Source organism: Camelus bactrianus, chromosome 1 (assembly GCF_048773025.1).
Source record: "Camelus bactrianus isolate YW-2024 breed Bactrian camel chromosome 1, ASM4877302v1, whole genome shotgun sequence".
Taxonomy (NCBI): domain Eukaryota; kingdom Metazoa; phylum Chordata; class Mammalia; order Artiodactyla; family Camelidae; genus Camelus; species Camelus bactrianus.
The window spans coordinates 33,718,901-33,738,337 of NC_133539.1; positions in this window are offsets into that span (position 1 = coordinate 33,718,901).

A 19,437-nucleotide genomic window follows, 5' to 3' on the forward strand; every position below is an offset into this window, starting at 1 on the left:
ATCAATATATGGATGTGAATAACTCTCACATTAATAATTATTATTTTTTTTTAAATTTTAGCAGTCATGAAGTTGACTGATGCTTGAAGCACTTCTGTGGTATTCTTGGACAACCAACAAAACTGCATACTCATTCTCAACACAAATGACCCCACTGAGAAAATTAGATTACACTCAGTCCCTTCTGCTATAGCTTCTTTCATACAGAAGTCAATCTGGACCTCATGCTTGAAGTGAACATGTTTGAAGTGAACCATACGTTTTCTTCCTCTAAGCCCTTTCTTTCATCTTTGGGTTCCAATCTTCCTTTTGCCTACATTCCAGTAATGACCTTTGTTTTAATTTTCAAATTTGCAAGGGTTAAACTACTTCCTCATTCTTGCTCAGAAAACTCGTCGCATTCCACCCTCTTGCTGGAAAGAGTCGCTGCCCTTAAATAAAAGCAAACCTGAATACTACTAAGTCATGATAAATGGTGAAACTTAAGCCAATAGGACTTTTATCTTTGAACAAATTTTTAGCCTGACATCTTGAAAATATTAGATGATGCAATTATTGCCACAAGTATTTAAAAAAATTTTTTTCCATCCCAAATGTACCATTCCAAGTGGGACCTCACATTATGATCATCATCATCATTTAAAGAACTCCTAGTCTGTGTAAAGTGCTTCAAAGATAGTTATCACTGAGAAGTGTATCCCAAGATCTTGGCCACTGAGAGGTTAAAAGTCTACTTGGAGAAATGGTACAAGTGCAGAAAGGTAAATGGATCCAGGTAACATTTACTGTGTGGCTGATAATTGCAGCAGATAATAAATGCTACATGCAGAATAAAGGAAGGCTTTGGAGTCTTAGGAGGTGAGTAAGATTGAAACAAGGGAAGTGAGTAAATCAGAGCAGCCTCAAAAGGGAGCATGTAGTGAGCAGACGCTGTGGGATCTGGAAGGCATGTGACACGTCTGAGAAACAATAGCAGGATGACTTGGCCACTGTGAGAAATTTTTAATATGGAATCAATTTTCTATCTAGTAAAAAAAAAAAACAAAAAAAACTACAGAGTTTATCAGAGAAGAGGAAAAGAACCCCAAACATCAACAAAAGCACAATATGGACGATGGCTATTAGGCAAATTTTCTTCTTAAGGTAAATTAATATTTCTTCTGTATGTTCTTCCCTTTTCCCCTTCCTTGTTAATGGGGGCCTAACATGCCAAGAACCCATTTGACTCTGGCAAGCTCTGTGAGACCCCAAGCACGAGCATGTTTAATGTGCTTACGTGAAATAAATTGAAAATAAAAAATAAACCTACAGCAAGCTAGAATGATTGTCACCAGACGAATCCAGAAACTGAGAAGGGTCTGGGAGGTGTATCCAATATGAAAAGAGTGTGAGTGTCTCCAGAAGACCCCTGCTTCCACTGTACAGGCTAGCTTTGTTGTATTTCATGAAATGGCCAAATTCGCAGTGTACCGGACTCATTCTTTTTCTCCTTCTCTTCAAAGGTCAGAACAAATAGGAGAGATCTGATAATGATCATAACAGGAAGAATGTGGGCGTGGGAGGTGTGAGAAATCAGTGCCTGGGGCCTGAGCTGGTTCTCCCTTGAATGATTGGAAATCATAGTGTGACCTGAAGAGCAGAAAGTACACCAAAGACTTTGAGTAGAATCTACAGGCCAGTCCCTAGAAACAGAATGCAAAGATGAGTCCAATCATCACTTAGCCACATTCGCCAAATAAATCAGCTAGAAGAACGTCCCTCTCCCCCAAAGTCTTGCTTCTTTCTCCCAGGATGTAGTAGTGCCTGTTAGGACCGCTGGGATTGCCTCTAACACATCCTGACAGCTGCAGAAGATTTTGGTAACAGCCCTAATTCCACTTTCCCTTCCATCTGTCTGCAGATGGTTTAAATTTGACCCCTCTGGGGGAAAAATAAAACCAACAGTATCCTACCAAGAAGCAATTACTATGCTTGTAGATTTCCTATTAAAAAAAAAAAAAAAGAAATCACAGGACTGTGATTTGCAAGAGTCTTGTAATTGTGGATTATGTAGGGAGTTTGACTTTCATTCTGGACATGGAGGTTTTGACACTCTTTGGGGCTGGGTTGCTAATATTTCGGGTAGTCTTATTCAAACTGTCAACCATAACAACACTGGAGATAATCAGAAGTGTCAGCCATAATCCTGAAGGAAGTCAGTCTTTTCAAAATGATTATCATTGCTTTTATTTTTCTTTTTCAAAATATCTTTCAACTACAACTGGATGATACAACACCAGAATGTTTCTGTTTATTACATGCCATCTGGTTTTTCTTTATTAATTATATAATTCTTCTTTCTACAAGATTTTTCTTCTAAAAATTGCAAAACAATTTAAAGGTATTATTTTGATATTTATTATGCTTTAAGGACATTATCTCAGCATGAATAACATGACCGAGATAATTTAGAAGAAATAAAAAAGTTAATAGAGCCCTAGAATGTTTCAAAGAATTACAGAATCTTAGAATCTCTATGGCCTCAAAGTTCTCTGGTCCGAGTCTGTCCTTTGCTAAGTGGGGAACTCAGGTGCAGGGAGGGTTGATGTGTCCTGAGCTACTCCTTTTGTTTGTCACTGAGCCAGAGGGAGATACCAACTCTCACAACGCCCGATTCAGTACTTCTTCCACCTAATTTTTCCTGAGATGTACTTAGAACACAAAAGTCACATACAAGTCATTCTTTTAAAATAAGTCAATTTTTGTGAATTCCTTAATCTCCAAATTAAAAATCTCTGAAAGAGAAGGAATTTCATTTGTAACATATTAAAGCAATATTTTAGGTGCTCCCTATGTGAACAGTGCTTTAGAGCCTACCAAGAAAAGACATGGTCCCTCAGGTAAAGAAGCCTATCAACACATTCCCTGTCAATACCTGTTGAGTTGCACTGAGCTGTTTTTACTTGGACAGCAGCTTCTCTCCGAGCAGAGGAGGGGATAAGTCAACATTGTCCGCAAAAATTCTGTAGACTTGGGCTTAATCATGGATACTTTAAAAACACATTTAAATATGAAATGAGTCTAGAATGACATTTGAGTGTTATGCATTTATTCTAAAATTTCTATGTTAAAAGTACAAATTATATTAATATGTGAGAAAAAATTCTTCCTTTAAATAATTTTCTAAGCATTCTACCAGTAGCTTTCTGACCTGTGGTGGTGATTTTATGTGGCATCTTGGGTAGGCCATGATGTTCAGATATTTGATCAAACACTAGTCTAGATATTGCTGTGAAGGCATTTTCTGGATAAGATTAACATTTAAATCAGTAGACTGTGAGTAAAGCAGACTAGCCTCATAATGTGGGTAGGCCTCATGCAATGAGTTGAAATAAATGTTTCTTGCATTAAGCAACTGAGGTTTGATTATTACAAGCTCAGCCTAACTCTCCTATTCTGTCTAAAACAGGCCTTAAGTGAAAACAGAATGACGTTCCCTAAAGAAGAGAAAATTTTGACTGCAGCCTGCAATATTAGCTCTTTTCTGGGGTCTCCCAACTGCCAGCCTACACCGCCAATTTTAGACTTGCACAATGAATGAATGAATGAATGAATGAATGAATGAATAGATAAATTAATAAACAAATTACAAACACACACATATGCATATCCTATTACTCCTTTTTTTCTTGTGAATCATGACTAATAATACTTTATCAACTTACAAATCTAATAAAGTCCCATGGAAATGGACTGCTTAAAGGAAGATTCATTTCAATGCTTCCACAGAAAGCACAAAAGTGACACAGAGATTAATAGAGAACTATCCATCTGACTATTGCCTTGTGGTAGTTGGAATATTCTCTTGTGGGGTGAGGTGGGGGTGGAGGGGGTGGGAACTGCTAAGTTCCACCATAAAAGAGATGAATTGCACCTTGTCAGTGTTTATTGGCTGTATGTGTTGAGTAAGGCATTTAAGCTCTCTGAATCACAGGCTCATTATTTTAAAATTGTAATTGATTTTAAAATTGCACAGGAAATAATAATAATATATAACTATGCTCCTATCCATAGGAAAAATATTCTACAGTATTTCAATTAGTTTTTACTGGATATTTTCTTTCTTTCACATGTGAATGGATACTTGAGTTTTGGAATCCTTTGGAGAAGTTGTAATATCATGTCAATTGGATGACTATTATTGAAGAAATACTTCCACTGGTTGGCTTATAGTCTTCCTGGGGTCAAATGAGAATTAGTATCTTACTCTGTGGTCAGCTGTTGGCTCAGTGACTAACATGTAAAGTTAATCAATAAATGCCTGTTATTGTTCACAGCTGCAGCAGAGAAAATGTTCACCAAATATTTCTTGTCCTAGTTTCCCCATGTTCTTGCAGCTTGATCAGACCATATAAATAACTTGAGCCAATTAGATGGAAGCAGAAGGAACATGCTTAACTTCTAAAATGAATCCATTTTAAAAAGTAGAAACTGAAGAGACTAAGTGTTCCAGATGTTGCAACTTTAGAAGCAAAGAAAGAAGAAAGCCTTCCTTATTCTAGAGCAGCTAAGTGGAAAAGAGGCTCCTGCCAGCCTCTACAGTGAGCATGAAATGTTTCCTGCATAGAGTCTCTCAGGGTCAGCGATTGACGTAAGCCTCACTTACCTATTCTGATTAAAACAATGATGCACCATGCTTATCCTTCAGTAGGAATAATCAGTGACATTGCCAAATAACCAGGCTCCAAACAATCATTATATTAAGTAAGATACATTGAATTATCTACACCATTTGTAGTAAGAACATAAAATCAGGAGGTGATTCAGATTGAAAAGACTGTTTTCTTTTTAACATTTTGTTTGCTTACACATTTGTTTTCAAAGTTTGACATTCAGGGAATTTACATACTTTTTACTTCAGATGAAATTTATTTTAAAACTCTTTACAGTAGGTTTAATTAATTTTAAAGAGACTAATGTATTAAATGGGTTGGGAGTTTTTAGTTATGAGGCACATTTTCGTATGTAAGATAAACCCTTTTATCTGTACAAATGTATATACATTTAGGTTCAGAAAGTTGAAATACTATTTTTACTGTCACTCAAACATGATTGCAGACTGGGATTCTGTCAGAATTTGAAGAGCAGTATCCTTCAGTCATCAGAATGTTTAGATATTGAAATGGTTCTAGAATGAGTTTTTTTAAAATAGTTTCAGTCATCTCTGATGATACTTAGAAGAGTCATTCAAGAACCAGTAAAACCATTTGCATAACTCTAATACTAGCGATACATAGAACTGGGACATATTGAAATGCTAGACTATTGTCAATAAGCTTTATAATAGTTAATATCATGAACCATGTAAGCCATATCTTTTCTCACTGAGAGTATAAATCATTTTTTTAAACTCCAAAAAGCAAATTTCCTTAAAAGTTTGGAGGGAAGTACATTAGACCCAAGGAAAAAATATCCAAAAATACACTAATTCCTTGTACTTCCTAGAAATTACAATGCTGATCTATATTTCTAATAATAGTCATTCTAGATTTTAGTAAAAACTGAATTTCAGGAAATTTAACTTTGCTTTGCAATAATCTAGCTGGTCATAGCTAGCTGTTTTCAACAAAAACTACCTATATTAATAATAACACTGGGAATGAGGATCTAAAACATCATTTACAGTCATTAAAAAGGTGATATGTTCTTTTATACAATCACAATCTCAACTCTCTCTACAAAAGTAATGGGGCATGTGAAGATAAATAACAGGCCATGTGAAGAAAAAGCCCTTTAAGACAACTAATACCAAAATTGTTCTCAAATAAGACCGATAAAGAGGTTTCATGTATAAAATATCTGTGATTATAAGTTAGGTTCCATGAGTTGAGAAAAAAATTAGCAAAAAGTCAGGTTTTAAAGACAAAAGTCAAAAGCCAGGAAGATTTGTGTAGGCAATGTATGTGCTTAGCTCTAGGTAAGGAGCGCTCATTAAATGGGTGGCAATTTGAAGATGCCCCTGCAGAAACAGTGATAACAGTTTGTATGTGTATAGCAGTTAGCATCCCCCAAATGTAGCATATGAATTACTTAAGAGAAATGTACTAAGAACACACAACCAGTAAGTCATAAAAGCAGTTTTCAATGCATAAAGATTCTAAAATGCAATTATACATGGTCCTGTCCTTAAAATAACAATAAAATGTTAAGGTAAAATATATATGAAAATAAGATGTATCTGCTTTAAACTGAGCTCTTATATACTAAAGAGCTATCATCTTATAACTTAATGCAAGATGGCTATTGCTTTGAAAGAAATGGGAAATTATTTCAGAGAATAAAATGAGAATTTCATTTATGTTCAAGTCCTACCCATGAGACAAGGGTTGATAGGGGAATCTGGCCCAGAAAGAAAAGAAAGACCTTCCCTAAATGAGGAGGGCACATCCTAGTTTTGAAAAGAATCACGTTACAATTGGGGAAAATCACATTTGCTAAATCAAAATCATGACATGAAGTCAGAGTCTACATAGCTAATTATTTGGTGTCTAGAAAATCAGGATTCTTGCCCTCAGTCTAGACTTCAGATGGTTAGGTTCATTACCTACTGGGGTGATCAGACCTACATTTCTGAGGGTCTCAGTCTTGGGCCCTGCTTTTATAGGTTTTATATTATCTTCCATTGATCTTTACTATGAAATATGGAAGTAATAAGATTCATCCTAAGTTTCCACTAGATTCCATACATATTTCTTCTTGCCACAAATTATCAACAATCTGTTTTTCCTCTGGTTTTGTAACCTTCCTCCATCCCTGATTTTTCAGCAGCATGAAAAGCTCCAAAAGGCCAGGTGTTAGTCTCCACTCCAAATTGAATATAACAATTGTATCCTCTGGATCAAAATATGTCTTCATTAAGAATTAAGATCACTAGCAAAGTAGCACCCAAGTTTGCAGGAAGGTAAAGCAAAAACTTGCGAAGTGGATTGCTGGCTGCAAGGGAGTCACAAACACACCATGAGGAACACAGGCGCTTGTGGTGTATATGCGGTGTTTATTAGAGAAGCACCTACAGCGTTTACTGGAGAGTGGCTCTAAATAGAAAAGTAGCACAACACATGCTGTCTCCTGACCTCTCATTAGGTCAGAGCTCAGACAGGGCAGAGATGGTCTGGATGCACGTGGATTCAACCAAAGGGGGCTGGGCAGGACCAGAAGGCTGGAAGACTGAGAGCATCCCAAGACAGCAACGAGCCTAAGGCCAACCTGTATTAAGATTGATAGGTCAGCCTAAGAGAAGGTAGGAAAAACCTAGCTTCACTAAGAATCAAGAAATATACCAAAATATCTCTGAGCCCAGGTATAATGATATAGAGGATACTGAATACAAAGCACTCAGTTCTGCACTCCGCGTGCCGTGGGGAAGTCTTGCGTGCCAGGAATGTGTACATAAGATAAAGGCCTTCTTGCCGCTCTACAGGCTCTTAGTACTACAAACCAAGTCTCTGCTAAGACACCAAAAGGAGAGAGAAAACGCACCTCCGGGGCCATCTAGACTTGTCTCTTATCAAGTTTATTAAGTTTCTCTCTTATTCTACCAAGTACTATTGTGAAGGGTCATTTCTACTTCCCTAACTCAGTTCCCAGACCAGTGTGTTGGCACCACGCAAAGGATAGTACCAAATATGTCACAACTTCAAAGCAAATTCAGGAAAGTTTGTAAGACAGCAGAGCCAACCTTGGAGGGTGCTGTCTCCCAGATGGCCCCTAAACTGAATCTTTGATCATTCCACTATTCTACCAGATCAGCTAGTATATGAGTTAAGGACATTTGGTGGACGTGAATTGCCTTCTTCTCTTGGCGTGAAATGGGTTTCTCAGTTAGAAGCAATGACGTGTGGGATACAGGACCGTGAGTTAAGGTACCTGTAACTGCATGGATGGTGGTGCTGGACAGGAAGCAAGGTGCAGAGCTCAGGCAAATCCACTTAGGAAATATGTCTCTATTTTTATGAAAGTTACATTTGCTCCCAGAGTTATTTGTTCCCAGAGAGCTACATGGTAAAAGTTGCAACAACCTGTTTTTCAATTTAGAGAGAGTGTTCCAACACGCCCTGAGAAATGTCACTGACAGAAGGTGGAATTTTTGTTTGTTTTATCTCTTACTCCCTACACACAAATAAATCCCTAGGCTTTTAGGTTATTCTTCCTACACTTTCCTCACCAGATTCAGTCAGCATAGTGTCATGGACCAGTGGAATATTCTGAAGGATATCCTGATCAAGGTATTGAGGACTCTATTATGATAGAAAACAGGAAAGCTGAAATAGCCTTAAGATACAGCAATGTCTGTGCCGTATACCATATACTTATGCATTCATTACACTGATGTCCCTGACACGTGAAAATGAGCTGTTTCTGTTGATCCTTTCAAATTATTAGGAAGAAGAAAAAGAACAGAAGCGTTTTTCCAGGCAGATCTATAATTGTATGCTAAGTTCCAAAGGCTGCTTTGATGTACTGTGCTCGGGGTACATGTCTGGAAAGGCAGTTACAACTGTCATCACTCGGTTAAGTTTAGGACAGTCTATAGGCATTCTTTAACATTTCTCCTGCATTTTGCAGGTGAGTTAAATGTGGGGGTCCTAAAACTGGCTATTTCTTCATCCTTTAATCCTTTGGAGGGAAAGTTGATCCTCCTCTCAGGTCCTCCAGAGTTGGGGTTTTCCTTTTGATTTATTTTTTAATTTAAGGATGGACACTTTCAGAAGCTAACATATGGTGCTTTAATCATCATGACCACTGCATGGATTCTATCATTTTCTTCTCTTTTAATTTGGATGCAATCATTTTTTAATTGAAGTATAACTGACTTACAGCATTATATTAGTCACACAACATAGAGATTCAATATTTTAATACATTATGAAATGATGACCATGATAAATCTAGTTACCACACAAAGTTACTGCAATATTGTTGACTATACTTCCTATGCTGTACATTACAGCCCTGCGACTTATTTATAACTGGAATTTCATAACACTCAATCCCCTTCACCTATTGCATCCATTGCCCCATCTCTCTCCCCTCTGGCAACTACTACTTCATTCTCTGTGTCTGCGGGTCTGTTTCTGTTTTGTTATATTTGTTTAATATTTTTAGATTCCACATGTAAATGAAATCATACCATATTTGACTTTCTCTATCTCACTTATTTCACTTAGCATAATTCCCTGTGGGTCTATCTCAAATGGCAAGATACCATACTTTTTTGGTTAAATATGTTCCATTGTGTGTGTGTGTGTGTGTGTGTGTGTCCTTCATCCATTCATCTATCAATGGACACTTAGGTTGCTTCCATATCTTGGCTATGGTAAATAATGCTGCAATGAACATTGGGGTGCATATATGTTTTCAAAATAGTGTTTTTGTTTTCTTCAAAAGTATAGCCAGAAGTAGAATTGTTGTATCATATGATAGTTCTATTTTTAATTTTTTGAGGAATCTCCACACTGTTTTCTATAGGTTTTGCCATTTAAATTTCTACCAACAATACACAGGCTTCCATTTTCCCCACATTCTTGCTGTCACTTATTTCTTATCTTTTTCATCATAGCCATTCTGACAGTTGTGAATGATATTTCACTGTGGTTTTGATTTGCATTTACCTGATTAGTGATGTTGAGCATCTTTTCACGTGCCTGTAGGCCATCTGTATGTATTCTTTGGAAAAATGCCTATTCAGGTCCTGTGCCCATTTCTTAATCAGATTGTTTATTTTTTGATATTAAGTTCTGGAGGTCAGTTACCTTATAGTTTGATGCTTTCCTTTAGTTTCAATAGTGGGTTCCTTTCTCTTTATTTTTTGTATATCTACTGTAAGTTTTTGGTTTGTGGTTTCCATTAGGTTTATATATAGATTATATATATAATCTATAAATCAGTTTATTTTAAGCTGATAGTCACTTAAGTTCTGTGGCCCTGAATTTTTACTCCCTCCCTCAGTGTTCTTCGGTACCATCCAATCTACTGAGACCCTCTAATGTATTTTTTTTTATTTTAGTGTTTATATTCTTCAGCTCTGATTGATTCTTTCTTATATTTTATAACTCTTTGTTGAAGTTCTTACTGTGTTCCCTCCTAAGTTCAGGAGCATCTATTTTAATCATCTAAACCTTTTATATTTTTTATCTCCACCTTATTAGATTTTTTCCTGGGGTTTTATTGTATTCTTTCATTTGGAATGTATTCTGCTGTCTCCTCACTTTGTTTGACTTTGTGTTTGTTTCTATGAGCTCTACAAAACAGCTTCCTCTCTCAGTCTTGAAGGCGTGGCTTGACACAGTAGGAGTGTCCCCTGTGCAGACTGTGTGTACCAGGAAGCTTTGGCAGGCCATCTGGAGCTGGAGCAGCCACGAGCTGTGGAGTCCTGGGGCACATTGCACTGGGCCACCCCAGTGAGACAACTGGAGCTAGAGTGTGCATGGGCAGAGGGGAGCCCAGGACATGCCATACTGGCGCTGCTTTTGGGGGGTGGCTGTAGCTTGTGTGAACCAGGAGTCCTGAGCACACTGGCACTGCCTTAGCCAGTCAGCTAGAATACCTGGATTGCATCTCCACCTGAACTTTCTAGGTGGAAGGGGAATATCAAAAATGGTGCTTTTGGTACCTCCAACCTCAGAGAGAGTCCCAGCAATTCCCCATCCATCTGATATACACTCAGGGTTAGTAAATGGATATCCTTGATGCATAGTCTAGGTGCCCTTTAAACCACTGGTTGTTTTTATTTTTCGCTGTGCCCCAGGTCACGCGAGTCTGCACATGGTTCCCTCAGTGCTATCTTTCCCTACCGCAGGTTGCCACATCAGAGGTGGGATTCCCGTAGATACTGTGTCTGTGACTCATCTCTGCCCTTCTTTACGTGGTCCCTCAATCATATAATGTATAGAATCTGTTCCGCCAACCCTCAGTTCTTCAGAACAGACTGCTCTGTATGTAGGTGTAGGTTTAGTGCGTCCATGGCAGAGGTGAGCTCAGAATCTTCCTACATTGCCGTTTTGGACTGAACCAATTCTGTTATTTTCTTTATCTGCTTTACCCAACTATGTAGTTAGGAACTGGGAATATAGCCAAAGGATGGATTCGCTGGCTCACTTTGAGATAAACTTGGGCCAACACTCTATTCACCAGCCATCTTCCACAAGCTTCAGAACCACAGTGGCATTTCAGGTCCACTGGGGTGAGAGTCTACTCAGAGCCAAGGTCTGGGACTTTTTCCCTTTCTCCAGTGCTGTATCACAGCAGAATGACTACATATCCTATCAAGGGATGCTCAGAGGATGATCTACATTCTACACACATAACAGTGTTGCAAGGCTTTCCTTACGGGGGAATGGCCTCTCCCTTAATCAAGGGGTTCAGGTTCATAGACTAGCTTAGGTAGGGGGATTGGGTAAGAGGCCATGACTTCGTATGACAGTAACACAAGATTTTTTGCTCCATAGATTTCCTATAATATAGATTAAGTAAAATGTTATGATTATTTTTTCCTAGGACTCTATAATCAATAAGCCATGCCCCAGATCCCTAGGCATTAAAACACTGAATGGCAGTCTGTCCCTACAGTCAGTTACAGTAATTGAGTTGTTCTTACTGCTGATGGTTAAGTACTGTCACCTGGTCTCTGTCCCTTTGGACTCCCACAATTCCCATTAAAATCATGTAGACTACTTCCCGAGTGGCAACTCCCACCATCCTCCCCAGTCTGTGGCTGAGAGCTAGAACTAGGTTTTCAAGGAGTCTGCTCTTTCCCTCATAATGCATTTCTCAATGCCCAGGGATGGGTGTTTTCTGCAACTTTCAGGCAACATTGTCAGAAGGAGAAAAAAAAAAAAAACAAGTTGCACATAATAATTTTATTCTAAAGTCACCAGATTTGTATGTCTGTTGGCTTCCTTTTTCTAAATAATTACAGGGACATTCTGGTATCTCGACCTCGTAAAATACAGTCCTTTGTGGAAACCATGCTTTAGTCAGTCAACCAAGCAAACTGTTTCAAGCCATTTCTAGCCAATTAAGCCAGTGCATTAGATCTTGTATCCAACAGCATAGCCTGTCTAGCTTCTGTTCCACCTCTTCAGTCTAACATGCTCAGGACCCATTCATACACATGCTTCTCAGGTTCCAAATGGTAAATACAAGCAAATTCTTCCAATCCATGTGATGTATAAGCTGTCTTCTCCTGAGAGAGTGATTCTCCCCTAGGTTTTATTGAAACCTGACTTTGTTTTTTGAGATGTGATGTGTGTAGTCTATGAAAGAAGGCTAAAATTTCCTCCAAAAGAGGAAAGAAATTGTTTCAACTGACCAATGAATTTGGGAACTCAATTATGAGATTTATTTAATTATAGGGCCCCACAGTTTCCAGCTTCCTCTGAGAACACCCAAATGTTTCTGCCCATATCTAAGGGATGTATTCCTTCCTCACCAAGAAACTTGGTAAGGCTGTCTGTCCACCTACCTTTAAAGTTCTCCAGACTGTACCATAAGACTTTAGTCCTGATCTTCAGCCATGCCTACAATTAAATTAAAAATTTCATGTACTGCTTTTAAGAAATTCTCTGATTTTTTTTACCTGAGTTTTGAGCTAAAAGTTCAAAACTTTGAATTAACTCTTTTTTTGGAAGCCCTTCAATACTGTCTCAAATACTTTTCTAACCCTTACTATACTTATAACCATTGTTGCTGCCATGGTGGACAAACTCAGATTATTTAGAGCCCTGGTATTTCAGGGGTTTGTGATGTCACCCTATACCATGAATTACTAAAATTCCCTCTTTGCCTGCAAGGGGGTCAGTCCTACATTCATGCTCCAATATGTGAAAAAGTCCATGTCACATCCTTTCTTGAGGACTTGCTTCCTAGGACCATTCCTTATAGGCAAAAGTGTATCTGCCACATTTCAACCAGATAAACAGAAATCACTCTGAGTACTCAGAACAGGAAATTCAATGCTGGATATTGGTTACACAGTGATGCAGGAGCTAAGAAGATGGTGAAGCAAACCAGAGATTAGTAACATCAGGAAGCCACTTCAACTCATAAATGAAGATCAATATTAAGGGACCCTGAGGCCAGGGTACAAGGCAGGAGCTGGGAGTGTAGCAGGAGTAGAGGCCACAGAGAAGCCACAGTCATCACTGGAGACACGGCTGCTGCCAGAGACATTGTTCAGAGTAGAGGTGGAGAAGGAGAAATATCCTGGCTTCTCCCTACCTCCTGGTCTCATGCTTCTATCTCCTGCCATTGCCAGGGGTCCACCCTCCTATGATACTGAATGAAACATTAGAAGGTCTAGGAAGAGATCTGAGAGCAAACAGTCCCCAGATCTGCAAAGAAACAAAGGTGGTTGCCCTTTCCAGAACAGAGCTGTTTGCTCAGGAGGAGGAACTATTTCTTCCTCCACCTTGGAGTGAGCTACTCTGGTCGAACAGAGCAACTGCTATCACTGCATAATGAGGGGGCATCAGGAACCATGTGCATAATCTGTCTGGAATAAAGCTATTAGGAGACTAAAGACTGACAGAGGATGCATTAAGACATTTACCAGGAGGAAGAAATTGAGGAGAAACATTTATTTTTGAGAAATGAAGGAAATAAGATTTGGTCAAATTATTGAGAGAAGACAATGTGACAGAGACCCAAACACACAGTAGAGCCAGACCAAGGAGGATGAGGATGCTTTTAGGACAAAGGGATTGTATCCTTTTAACTTGCGTTGTCCCACACTTGAGATGTCCCACATCATAAGGAGGTGGTAAATGCGTTTAGATTATGGTGATAATTGTTCTTGTTCTTCCTGATGAAAGTATGAATGACTGTAGGGAATTACATGGAATTCAGACACAAGGAAATTAAGTAGTCAGCCAATGTTTATTGACATTGAAATTTATTTACTAATTTTCCAGTGGATGTCATAGAAGCCAACATGGATTGTCCAAATTAGGCTGGACGTATCACAAAGTTTTGTTTTTAAAACTATAGATAGAGCTAAGTAAGTAGAGACCAAGGCTGAATAAACCTGTTATGTCTATAGAGATGTGTGTCTGTAACTTTATCAACTGTGTGGGACATAATTAGTGATAGGAATACTATAAATTTTTCTTTAATTCTACATTTCTATTTTCCAATGATTGAGTAATTCAAACCAGCACGTGGAACACGTGGGATGAGCAAAATATCTTAATTATACACATGTTTGAATATTGGCTCCTTGAAGGACAGGCTGTGTTAAAAATAAAAATTCCAGGATGTCGAATTCCTAAGGGAATTGTCTCTCTTTTGCTTTTTTTTTCCCCCCTTAAGATTACACAAACACCAATGGTATTTGTTGCAGAGATTCTTTGGAGTTTTTCTTTGTTCCACTGTGTTCAACATTGTTATTACTGAGTTTTTATAGTCCAGTCTTCCACTGACATCTGAAGAATTGTCAAGAAATCTTTTTTCAAATTAGATTATGCTTTCCAAAATACTCTAGCTCCAGGAAAATGTTAATTCTGATGTCTGAATAGGTTATAGCATTATATTAAAAAAAAAAATACATGTAGAATCAGAGAGCTTCTAGAACTAGAAGAAGTCTTAGAGATTGTCCGGTTTTATTTTCCCTATTTTACAGATGAGGAAACACAGCAAGAATATTTAGTCATTTTTTCCAGAAGCACATAGGTTGTTAGTAACAGAACTAGGTCAGGAATCTTTTCTTTTTCAGATACTTTAAGAAAGCATTCTTTCAGGAATATTTCATTATACACTAAGACTTCATTTTTTTTTTTTGAGCATGTGATATGGTTCTGCTTCATGGTCATAAATACTTGCAAACATCACATAGTCTTTTATTATTCTTAAGAAAAAAAAAAAGACTGCTTTATCCAGGGGTATCTCATTCTTCACTTTTCTCAGCTTCAGGTTATTTGCACATAAATTCTTCAGTTCAGAGTCATCTTACAAACTGTTTTTCTCTTGTTTGTCTATGTGGATTCAAATATTTCACTTCTCCCTTCCCCTCTCAATTTGAATCCTTTTCAAGCTTGGCTATTCAACAGGGAACTCTCTAATCATCTTTGAATTTTTATTTTAATAACTGCAACCGATAGGAACCAGAAGCTTAAAATAAATGCAAAGCCAAGAGAGCCCAGGAATAAACTCACATATTTATGGTCAATTAATGTATGACAAAGGAGGCAAGAATACAATGGAGAAAAGACAGTCTCTTCAATAAGTGGTGCTGGGAAAACTGGACAGCTATGTGTAAAAGAATGAAATTAGAACATTCTCTAATACCACATATAAAAATAAACTCAAAATTGATTCAAGATCTAAATGTAAGACCGGAAACCATAAGACTCTGAGATGAAAACATAAGCAGAACACTCTGACATAAATCCTAGCAGTAGTTTTTTGGATCTGTCTCCTAAAGCAAAGGAAATAAAAGCAAAAATAAACAAATGGGACCTAATGAAACCTATAAGATTTGCACAGCAAAGGAAACCATCGACAAAACCAACAGAATGAAAAGGCAACCTACTGAGCGGGAGAAAATATTTGCAAATGATATGACAATAAAGAGCTAATATCTAATGTATACAAACAGCTCTTACAACTCAACATCAAAAAAACAAACAATCCAATTATAAAATGGGCAGAAGACCTGCAGAGACATTTTTCTAAAGAGGACATGCAGATGGCCAACATGCACATGAAAAAATGCTCAAAATCCTAATCAGGGAACGCAAATCAAAAACACAATGAGATATCACCTCACACGTGTCAGAATGGCTATCATCAAAAAGAAGGCAAATAACCAATGTTGGAGAAGATGTGGAAAAAGGGAACCCTCATACAATGTTGGTAGGAATATAAATTGGTGCAGCCATTATGAAAAACAATATGGAGGTTTCTCAAAAAACTAAAAGTAGAACTACCATATGGCCCAGAAATTCCACTCTGGGTAGATACCCAAAAAAACAAAACACAAATTCAAAAAATACACTCTTCCCAATGTTAACAGCAGCATTATTTAAAATTGCCAAGATATAGAAGCAAAATCTAAGTGTCCGTTAACAGATGAATGGATAAAGAAGATGTGATATATACACATACAATAGATTATTACTCAGCCATAAAAAAGAATGAAATTTTGCCACTTGCAACAGCATGGATGGACTTGGGGGTACAATGCTAAGTGAAATAAGTCAGACAGAGAAAGACCAGTTCTGTAAGCTTATCACTTATATGTGGAATCTAAAATATACAACAAACTAGTGAATATAGCAAAAAAGAAATAGACTCACAGATACAGCGAACAAACTAGTGGTTACCTGTGGGGGGAGGGAAGGGGAGAGGGAAACGTACAGGTAGGGGATTAAGAGTAATAAACTATTAGGTCTAAAATAAGCTACAAGGATATGTTGTGCCACACAGAGAATATGGTCAATATCTTAGAAAAACTATAAATGGAGAAAAACCTTTAAAAATTTTGCACCACTATATTGTATACCTCTGACATATAATATTGTACATCAACTATACTTCAACTTAAAAAAATAAGTAGTTGAAAACCACCTCACTAGGCAGGAACATCAGAAGTAGAGAACTGCGTTTTGCAGGTCCTCAATCCACGGCCTTTCAGAAGGAGAAACAGACACAGCCTCTGAGCCAAGACAGGGCACTTACCTGACAACCGGCCCCTTCCTCCTCCTCCTCCTGCTTTGGGTTGTCTTCTCAGGCAATAATCACATCTGCATCTTGAGAAAATACTTTCAAAAGCATCAGCACAGCTCCTTCACTGGCTCCCTCCACACCCAGAGGCAGGAGGGCCTCTACACGCTGGAGAGTCCAACCCTCTAGTCTCTTGTCTCAGGAGAGATTCAGGAACAATGAAGACCCAACTGTGATTTTTTTTTTTCTTTCCTGTCTACAGGTGCTCACCCCTCAAACATCCAAAAATTCTGCTGCAGCAGGAAGCAGGGGGCTGCACCGATCTGCCTCTTCCAAACCCACATAAAGCAGATACTGCTGTCTCCCCTTGGACCAAAGCCGGGACGCAGCTCTCACAGAGTACCCAGTAGCTCTTGTGCTTCCTCCTAGCCGCACCTTAGAATCACCTGGGGCACTTAATTAAAATATCATTGACGCTTCCACCTACATCAAAGACAGATGCTGAGGGGAGGGCACAGGTGATGTTTGTTGTTAATTCTCACCAGGTGATCTTAATGGAAAACCTGATGGGAACCACTTAGCTACACATTTCTCCTGAAGCTTTAAAGTGCCCACAGGTCCCTTGAGGCTCAGGAATCCCCTCTAAGAGGCTACGATTCTGCAGGTTTGCAGTGGGGTCCATGTCATGGCATCTTTAACAAGTTTCTTGCTGTTGCTGGTGTGGCTCTCCCGGACCCGATTTCAGTAGCACTGAGCTAGAGATGTCACGCCTGGCACACCTGAGTCCTCTGCATGGTGTGAAGGTTTGGGAAGGGAACATCTAGAACCATGGTGTCCCTTGGCCAGCTCCTGGTTTCAGAGCTTATCCTGGAATTGGTGTGGCTGTGTTGTTGTCTAGGGCACATGCTGCAGGCGTGGAGAGAACTATGTGGTGGCTTCAGGGTTGTGTGAAGGGTTGCCCTCAGAATTCTCCCCAAAGTTACCCTTTGTCCTCAAGTCCTTTAGCCCCCTGTCTCCTCAGGGCCCACTTGAGTCACAGGAAGATCCATGGTGTGACCCCCCTGCCCACAGGTGAGCAGAGCCTCCGTCCCCAGGAGACTGGAGGTGCGAAGGTGTTGACATCACAGCTGTGCTTGAAAATAAACTAAAGATAAACTGCAGCAGAGGATGGATTCATATTTTATGCTGGGAATGGAGAGAAGCCTTTGTAAATGAGGCCATGAATGTCTGTTTAATGATACACAAAGGAGGCTGTGATACATGCTAAGTAATAAGGGAGATTATAACTGAAAAAAATGCAAAGCCACACAGCAGTGTTCTTGTAAGTCAGATTTCCCCTTTTACTGTTGGGGACATATCTGAGTGGCGTGTGCTGAGAGAGATTTGCCCTGAAGCCAATGAGGCGAAGTCTTCAGAGCCCCTTCCAAAGCCCTGAGATGCATCCTAGCATTCATGTTGACATATGTTTTTGCAAATTTTTTCAAAAATAAGCTATTTTAGCCACAATGCTTTAAGAGCATCCTCCTTTTCACTCAGATGTCCCCATCATACTTTCCCTGTGTCGGGTGGTGGGGATCAAGTTAAGGGAAAATTGAGCTGGTAGCCACCTACTGTTTGGACTTGGATTCAGTGGGATGTATTTACACCATTGTCACACCCTGCCGGGTATAGGTAAGTCATCATATCCCAATGTGTGGATGGCTTCTAGGAACACTCCAGCCCCTGTCTGCGCCCTTTCAAAAGGAGCTGGGAGTATATTACGCTATGGGCAGGTCCTATGAAGGTTCTGTTACCAAGTATAAGAAGGTACTGGAAAAGGAACGTGTTTGAAACGGGACGATAAAACCAAGTTGTTTGAAGAGTACTACGTTATACCATGCTTGCATCTTAAGCAGGTAGTTAATACAAATTACATGGTTTTTCTAAATTTGGTGTTTATGGTATGCATCACATTTTCAAAATTTGTCAGTTGTGTTTCTCATTCTAAACACATATTCACTTTAATACAGAATTTAGTATTCGTTTTGTATTCTTTTCCTTAAAAAGCCCTCCCTCCCCACAACTTCTATGTTTCAGGCCCCACGAATCACAGATCAGTCCCTGGGTGATTAACTTTCCAGAAATAAGCTTCAGGGAAGCCTGATCATGCCTCATTCCAGGAGCCAGAGCTCAGCAGGGCTGGGGCAGGAAAGGCCTATAATGAGCAACCGAAGTCAAAACAGGTGAAAACCTCTTCTGAGACGTGCAATCAATGGATCAACATCAGAGAAGTTGAATTCTGTTGACAAGTCTAAGGGGATCGACATGGGGCCAGGAAACAGACAAGTTCAGAAGCGTCACAGGCCCAGATGTATGTATCTCAAAGAGCGAGGAGCAAGTTTGCATCAAAGAACATTTCCATGAAAAAGCTGGCATTTCTAAGACTTGTTTTTATGAATGTGCACTGCCTAAGAGGAAGGTCGTTTGATCTGTTTCAAACAGTCAGCACAGACACAATGTCCACTGTCCATTGTCAAGGGAAAAGGATTTAACACATACATGACTTCAAGACTGCAATCAAAGTAGGGATTGAAATCACTACTTTGTTTTACTTGTATTAGTTTTCTTAGCATATATAGTTGACCCTGTAGAAAAACTAAATGAAAAGAAAAAAAATATTGTATGTTGTACACACACACACACACACACAAATTCCAGGGTTCTGGGAATAGGGAGAATTCTCCTGCTCTGTTATTACGG